This window comes from Setaria italica, chromosome I, assembly GCF_000263155.2.
Source record: "Setaria italica strain Yugu1 chromosome I, Setaria_italica_v2.0, whole genome shotgun sequence".
Lineage (NCBI taxonomy): Eukaryota > Viridiplantae > Streptophyta > Magnoliopsida > Poales > Poaceae > Setaria > Setaria italica.
In genome coordinates this window covers 21,549,919-21,558,958 of record NC_028450.1, presented here as the reverse complement: position 1 = coordinate 21,558,958, position 9,040 = coordinate 21,549,919, and positions in this window count along the sequence as shown.

The following is a 9,040-nucleotide window of genomic DNA, read 5'->3' as shown; positions in this document are numbered from 1 at the left end:
TGGTCGTGAGCCGGGGTGGGGAAGCGTGTGTCTGTCGCGGGGCGGGGAAGAAGAGGCTCCAGGCAGAGAAGGAGTAGGGGCATGGGGAGGGCAGCATGGTCTTTTTGCCATAGCATTTATTGCCTTTAGTCAGTTTTAGACATTGGAACCAAACAATTTTTTAGGAGCTGACTAAAAGCTAGCTAAAATTTTAGGAGGGTGGAAACGACCTTATTTTAATTATTTAATTGTATCTTTTATCTAAAAACTGACGGCTGTGATTCACTCGAACTTTTACCTCCTAAGGGCAAGTACATTGCTACACTTCAGCAGTCTCATAGGTTGTCTCATGCAATGCCATATAGGATTTTTACTTATGTGAAGGAGAGAGGGTGATAGGAGAGAAAGAGGTCATTGTTTCGCTAAACAACCGCTTTATAGGCTAAATTTTATGACTACAAGACGACTACTCTATCATCGTATGACTTGTGGTTGCATGCAACTCATAATATTTTTTTTCTATGTACAAATTAAGAGAATAGAATTACTATGAGACAACTTAAAAAGACAACCTATTATACAAGTTATTTGTTAAGTCGTCTCACGATTACGTGTCAATGCATGAGACCGATTATTAGACAATACCAATGTTCTAAGTGGTAATCCGAAGTACCGTAGCATCCTTACCACTATGCTATGGGTGATCTCGCTTGGTCCTAACAGTGCAAAAACGAATGGCTGGTCCAGGATAGCAGCCATTTGCATTAGACAAATAAATATGATAAAGTATTCGGATTAAGTGTTTTTAGGCAAAGTAATATTATGAGCTTTCTTTTTAATTCAAAACAGGGTCAATGCGCAACATGAAGTATATCGCAGAAGCCTAAGGAGGCCTAAGGAGGTCGGAGCAACTCCAATAAATTGAGAAAACCAATCCCCTATCCTTTATTTTTTTCTTAATCCTTTTATGTCACATCCTCTCACCTTTAGAAAGGGTAATTCACCGTCTCCCTTTTCATACTCCCCTTCTCTCCTTTCACTTCCTCCCGCACTATTTCCTACCAGTGATTACTTCTGACCGTATGATGCCACCAGCTTGCCATGCCATAGACCCTCCGCATCGGCCTACCGCACGCCACTCCGCCGGCTACACACCCGCCCCACTGCGTCGGCCACCGCGTCGGCATGCCACTCCGCCGTGGCCGTCCTATCCAACTGGGCTATTGCCCCGTGCGGCTGTGCTCCCGCCTAAGTGTGTCAGCCAATGGCCCGCTATCCTGTGTCGTCGTGGCTGCCTCGTCCATCCGCGCCGCCGCACCTATCGCTGCCCCATCCCATACTCTGCCACATTGTCGCCCCACCGGCTGGCCGCTGCATTGCCCCTGCCACACACGGGTCATGGTCTTCCTTCACAAGGGAGAGGAGATCTAGAGGAAAAGAATAGAGAAAAAGGAAAAAAGATTACCTATTGATAGTGGGGCCCACATGTCAGATGAATGGGATAGGGAGATAGAGAAAGGTGATTTGCTGCAACATTTATCTCCTTTGTGTTGAAAACATGTTTTCTCAATTCCCTTTGACTAGTACTGGGGAATGGAATTTTCTCTATCTGTTGAAGTTGCTCTCAGTGCAAGTGAAAAGGAGGCCTTGTATGAGTAGGAGAGAATTAGAGAATAGTCCACGTGGAGGATCATGAGGTGAGGTGATGCATGTCAACAGCAGAATAATTACTCTAACTGTAAGCATATTTTAGAGCACAAAGGTTTTAGAAAGTTATTTGGCTAACAGGCATAACAAGCATTCATGCGGTGCTTCTGTTATACTGGATAACCTAAAAATTTCATCTAGTTATAGAGGTATTTAGTGTCATGAACTCATGATGTCGCTATAGCTCAAAGAGCCTCTCCAATGGGCCCATGTTACTTGGTTCCGCACATTTAATGCACCTATTGAATCCATGGAGGAACATGCTCCTCCCATAGAATCGGCTCCCATTAAATTAAAGAGGCATTGTTCTCATGTAACAACAATTTAAGCTATATAAATTCAACCGCTAGCATAGAAAATCACTCAATAAATGCATTAAAAACTATAGTTTCCTGACTATTACCGTTGCCTTACTCTAGCCTCCTCCTTCAAATAGCATATTTCTACTTGCAAGTTCAGTATCGTTTCTCCTTCTCATGCATTCTTCTTTTTTGATAAAGGAAGCTTTATTGATCTCTAAAAATTACATCAAAATGATACAATTAAATTAAGACCACTCCCAGCCACTACATAGCTAAGTTAGGATGCACACAACCAAAAATTATTTTTAAAAAGAAAAAAGAACAACATGAGAACCAACACCATGCCGTGACGAGCTACAACACACTAGCTATCTTCAACCTCCTAATGCTCCATTGTACCACTTGGAGGCAAAATAGGTCCCCCAAAAGCAATGCTTCCAAGAAGGGAATGGCATACACATGTGCTGCCATTACCATGATCCAACCAGCGAAGACCAGACCATAGGTTTTCACCCTAGAAAGCATTCTTCGAACTCCAGACAATGCCTTCAAGGAAGCGACTATCACCATTGCCAGGTCCAACCAATTAAGGCCATACCTAGGGATTTCACCCTGAATTAGAAGAATTGGTACTAGAAGAGCACTGCCTAATCGAAGTCCTCCAGTGTTGTTGCCTCCTCTTTCCGAACCGGTGCTACCATACTTCTTGGCCTTAGCTTGACTGTAAACGGCCAAATGAACACCACAACTTTATATGTGCCACCCTTCAATGATAATGTTGCCAGGGAGCCGATTGGCACATGTGCTAAAAATCCGTAGGATCCATCTGAGGAAGATCATGGACCGATATAAGTGAACCTTTTATTCAAAACCAAGATGACTCTAGCCTACGTGTTGTTGTAAGAAGTAACCGCACCGACAATGATTAGTCCGCCAGAGAGATGAGTGTTGACGCTCATTATTGACACACTTTTAGGGGCATTTAAGTGGTGTTTTCATACATATTCTTATACTAACCCGCCACTTGACACTTGAAATAACCCTATTTTCGCATATGCATTGTATTTTGGAGGACATTCTATTTTTGCAGGAAATTGGACCTAAAAGTATATTTTTGGACAAAACCCCGAACGAGCAACAAACCTGTCAAAGACGAAGGCCAATAGGCTCAAAAAGAGCCCAGGTCGATCGTCGGCCTGGTGAAGCCCAAGCCAATCGGCCAAGGTTTTCTAGCCTCCTCCGACGCTCATTTTTGGCAAGCACTTTTCCAAAATTACTGAAGGGTTAAGTTTGTGAAGATATGGCAAGGATCACATCGAGATCAAAGAGGAATCAAACAGGATCAAGTAGAGATTTGAAAAGTTATAGAAGATCAATCTCATCCGGAAGCTACCAACATGCCAGGTCCACATGCAAGTGAAAATAAGACTTCAGGACACCTAAGAAGACTTAGGGACAAAGGAGGGTGCGACAGGCCGCAAGGAAGGGCCACGCCAATCGGTCTAGGGCTTTCCTTGCTCCTCTTGCCTTCCAATTTCTGCCACACGCTCTCCAGAATATAAATACTCCAAAAATCCACAGAGCCCAGAGATAAATCCACCAGAAATTGACAAATAGAGGGATACACACCAGAGGGAGTTGAGGGTCACTGCAAGTCTTCAAGGTTGTCTAGGAGATGGCTTAGGCTAGACCCTAGCCGCCATGGTCGTCTCTACGTGGCAAAGCCATGGTGGAGTTCTGGAGCCGAGCCTTGTGATCATCAAGGCTTATATACACACAATGGTGATATCAATTTAATCTTGTACTTAGTTCGATCTACTATAATACATGCTTATTCTCATATGTTTAGCTAGCATATGTTCTTAGTAGGAATAGATGTAATTGTGGTGATTAGTCTATGTCTTGCAGATACATCTTTGTAGTGCGTAGGAAGTCGGTGTGATTACCCTTGCGTGGTGACAGCATGTGGGAGGGAAAAGGCCGAACAATTGCGTAATGTTTAGTAGGATCGATGGCGAGTATTGTGGGAGTCATTTGAGGTAAAGCTTTGGGAAACGGGAGGCGTTAATGCGCACCTCATAGTGGTGACCACAAGAAAGTAGGCCACTTGCGAGCCGCCTTTTTGAGAGATGACTCTTTATCAAGATGCTACATAGATTGGTTACCACTTTGGCTGGAACTACAATAAGAAGATAATAGGCTCATGCTACCTTTGGTTGTGTTACCTCATGTATATGGATGTGATCTATTTATCCTATCTATAATTCTTATCTCACGATTGGGTTTACATTTAAATGCAATCCATGCTTCATGATAGGATTATATCCGTTTAGCTAGATAGAGAACCCTACTTGATAAACCTTGGATGGAATACTCTAAGAAAAAAGCTACGATGATCCGTGCCCTTGCGGTTCACAACTTTGTGTGCTAACTGCCGTCAACAAGCTTTTCTGGCGTCGTTGTCGGGGATCGGTAACTTGAACCCTGGGGCGATCTATCTAATTTTTTCGGACTAACCCTAATTTTTTCCATTGCATATATCCTGTTTTTCTTGTTTGCGTCCTTGAAAGTAGGTAAATACTAGATGTCAGATGATTGAACATGGACTTTCATGTCTCAATTCACTCCGATAAGATGATAACAACATCAAGCCCAACTCTTTAGCAGTAGGTGCTAACTTTGTTAGTGGCCCAGTATCTGTTATTGAGTCCACACCAATAAAGACAATACAAATGATGAGAAATAAGGTATGTCACTGTGTCAATTAATTTTTTTAAGATTAATGTTTCTTGGAGATTTATTTGTTCAAGTAATAGGTGGTCATGCCCAAAAAATTGCAAGTTGGATCATCAACATCTCAAGTTGAATGTTGCTGTTGTAATCAATTTTCTACCTATGATCAGAGATATACAATAAAGGAAAAGTGAATATTCAGAAGCTCCATCAAGTCTTCTTTCAAACACATCAATAATTTCTAATTTTGGAGATCCATACAAGGAGTTATGATAAAATATTTCAACGCTGCACGTTCTGAAATCAGCTCGGGATAGAACGTAGTGCCAAAGTAAAACGGGCGTAGCTCTTTCATCCAGAATCTATTTTGATTGAATGACCACTTGTTGGAAAGGGAATTTGATGCACTTTGAAATGGAGTAGAAGTTTGGTACATGTTCTATACTGAACTAAGAGGAATTCAATGGAGAACAGGCAGCAGTGAAGAGCGACAAAGGAGGTGATGATGATGTAAGCAAACATGTTAAGAAAAGAAAGATTGGAGAACCTCTCTGCACAAAAGGTGATGATTAGGAGTTGATCAAGACTGGAGGAAACAAGATTAGAAGCACCATGACACTACCAATCTTCTCTAGTGGGATGCTTAGAAGCTTCTAATTGAGTGATGCAATTAAGGAAGAAAACTGCTCAGATCGTCGACACAAAGCGTTGGAGCCTCCTCTGATCCCGACACCTTGGCTAAAGCAAGAATTATGGAGAAGATGCATCATTTCTACCATGATATTCCCTGCTGCAGCAATGGTGACAACCTTGAAGCCAAAGGATGTGTGACATAATGCCCAAAAGACCACTAGATCAAGATCATCAACATCTCTAGATCAATGCACGACAAACTACTATTATCATCGAGATTTTGGCTCAACCTTAGAAGAAAAAAACAGAATATTTTTGGATATTCAGAAGCTATATGAAGTCTATGTTCCAAGAAATTAAGAATCAAGGCAATCAGAGATTCCTACAAGTGGTTATGGTCAAATCATCGAACGTCGTGTGTCTTGAAATCAGTTCTGGACAGCACACGGTGCTAAAATAAAATGGGCATAACTCTCTCATTTGAACTCCATTTTAGATGAATGATCACTCGTTGGAAAAGTAATTTCATAAACTTTTCAATAGATATATATTTTGGTATATGTTCTGTTCGGACGCAGGGGAAAATTCATGAAGAAGAGGCAGTAGCAAGCGATGAGAACAATACGAAGGAGATGAAGATGACAACAATGAAGAGGAACTTGGGCAATGCTTTCATCAAGCATACATGATCAAATTCAGAAGCTTAGAACAACACAAAAACCTCCAGAGTATTGGCACATTAAGACACGAGCAGGCTACATCCAATACAAGAAGATGTTAGAAGTGAACCACGATGGATTACAAAAGATGACATCAAGTTGCATGGACACTTTAGATTCTCGCACAAAGGACCATGGCTTCGCATGAACATGATCGAGGTGAGTAGTATAGCTATATGACTATAACTAAAGCGCTTTTCAGAGGCAACTCGTCTTTTTATTTATTTTCTTTATTAAGATGACGGTCTATATTGTTCTCTTAAATCGAAACCATCAAGTGATATTGTACCATTGCTCTAACAATTTCCACAACAACATGTTGAATGCTTTAAATAATACTGAGAGAGCACTTTGTTATTTGATTTTGGAAAGCTTATAGACCCCTTTTTGTGTACTGTTAGTGTTTAGAGTCCTTTTCTTTATGTCTTTTTAGAGAGAAATATGAAGCATGGCACCACCCCTTTGATTCTAAACTTGTGGTTAGTTAATTTAGGCTAAATTTTGTTTTATTTTAGACCACCTCCATATCATGTCATATCATTTTGTTTATCCACCTCATGTTGCATTGCATTTTCATGTTGTTTTTATCAAAATCTTTTTCCACCTAAGCCTTCCTATCAGCCCAGCCAAAAACTAGAGCCAACAGAGGTTGGATTAACTTGTGTTGATCAGTTTGTTGCACCATTCAGATCATCCTAAATTGTTTTTTCCTCTATTCTGACTACACTCTTACCCAGAGTCATCCTAAAACCATAGGTTTTGCTTTTCATCCAAAAAAAGCCCTTTCTTTTCTTTTTATTTTTAAAACCCCCTTAGTTAGAATTTCTATGCTTGATTTCTTTCTTCAAAATTCTTATTTCAAGCCAAAAATATAGGATACTATGAATCTACCCTTAGCCTTGTTAGTTTGGTTGTTGGAGATTTTCGATGAATGATTTTGTTATTGACATTGCTTGACTTCTTATGAAGTAGCCAGCCTTGCTTTGTCATTCTAAGTAATTCTTTTTGACTCAACTAATTGCGGAACAACATCGATAGTCTTTTCAACCTTGCTAGCCTTTATTTTTGCTAACCCTTTTGCATGTGCATTTGCATTTGTTCCCTCATTCATGTGTTAGCTTGGCTTTCTCCTAAAAAATTAATGCTTCTAGGACATTTTCCCTTTGCAATCTTGTGTAAACGTGATGTTTAGACTTGGTTGCCGACCATCATCATTCAGTTTAATAAACCTTGCTAGCTTTTCATATCATCTCCATATTGTGTTGGTTGATTTTTAAGCTTTTCAATGCACCTTATTTTTCTTGTGCTGGAAAGAGTTGTTGATCTTGGGATAAGCATGGTGTGTGACCTTGATTAAATATTTTTTTATGGCTATGGGGAATTTTAGCAACCTAGTTGTAAGCATGGTGCTTAGAATTTGGTGCAAACATTGTCTTTGTTTATGATCCTATCTATCATTTGCATTCACATTTGTACTCACGTACACTCATTAGGTTTTTGTTTATTCTATTGGATTAGCTACGCCACAAGTTAAAGTCTTAGGGATGTTGTTGGTTTGTTGGCGATTGCTTCTACTCCCGGCAGTCATCTCGGGGGTAGTTTGTGCACTTGAATTGTTTTGCAGGCATGGTGAAGCGCTTTCATGAAAAGAGAAGAAATTGAAGGACAATAAAGGTGACAAAAGTGAAGAAGCATAAAGACAAGCTCCGGACACTGAGAACAAGAAAGCTTCATCTTCTTCTTCCATGCCTAACACAATGCTAAGCATGGGGGAGGACTTAGCGGAAGAAGAATACAAGGATCATGGTTGCCAGAAGATGCTCATTTTTCTTCTTCCATGCTAAGCGCAATGCTTAAGTATGGGGGAGGCTGTGCTACACTTCATTATAAGCATCGAAAGGACGGTAAATTCTTCCTCAACCTTCTCTTTGTACATCTCTTTCCAAATGCCTATGTATATAAGCCTTCAATCATAAATTCGATGCAACCTTTGTATATGTCTCTTGATAATAACATGGCTACTAGAGTACAACCTAGTTTTTGTTTTCTTTAAATCATGATCACTATCACCTTGTGCTCACCACGATGTTAATAATTTTAGTATAATCTTACTTATGGAAAAATGATGAAGGTTGCCGCTTTGTTTTACCTACACAATGTTGTATATGACTTGACCAATTGCTCTCTGTTTAATGAACTTAAATTGATTAAATACTGGCTCTTTTAATTATGGAGGTTAAATGACTAAACTCTAGACCCACAAACTCTATGTTGCTCTTTGATTTTAAGTTTTCTGATTACCTGATAACTTGAATTGATTTTATTTAAAATTAATTCATATGCTATCTGCATTTGTGAATCTCTTGCAAAGTTCTACCTATCAGAGCCTATTTACACACATATCTTTCATGATGAAACTTTTAGATTGCAAACTTATATTTTGATGAGTTGGATTAAGATTTATTTCTGTGGAATGAGACTTAGAAGTTGGCCATCTCATTTGTGTAAACCTTTTTCTTGCTTGCCTTTTTGTCCATGCATTGTGAGTTTCTACACTGGAAAGCTCACAAACCTCGCCGAGCATCCAACCTAAACCCAAATATATCATTTTTGTGACTACCTCCTTGACCACAACCTATTATTCGGTATGGAAAAATATTTCGATAATGATTCAGAAGATTAATCAGTGCCTTTTTAAGAAAATCAAGACCTGGAGGCATCCACCAGTACGGAGAATAAAAAGCGAAGAAAATAGAGGCCAGAAGGGGCCAGGCCGATCGGCATGGACACCATCAGGCCGATCGGCCTGAGGTGTTACCCCCTCTGTTCCCTCTGAAATTTGGCGTGGAAGTCCCTCTAGAGGAATAAAATAATTTTTTTTGTAGAAGATCGAAAATTTTGGTACTTACATTAATAGTTTATCTTTCTTCCTTTTCATACTCGGGGATGAGCATCGTCTAAGCATGG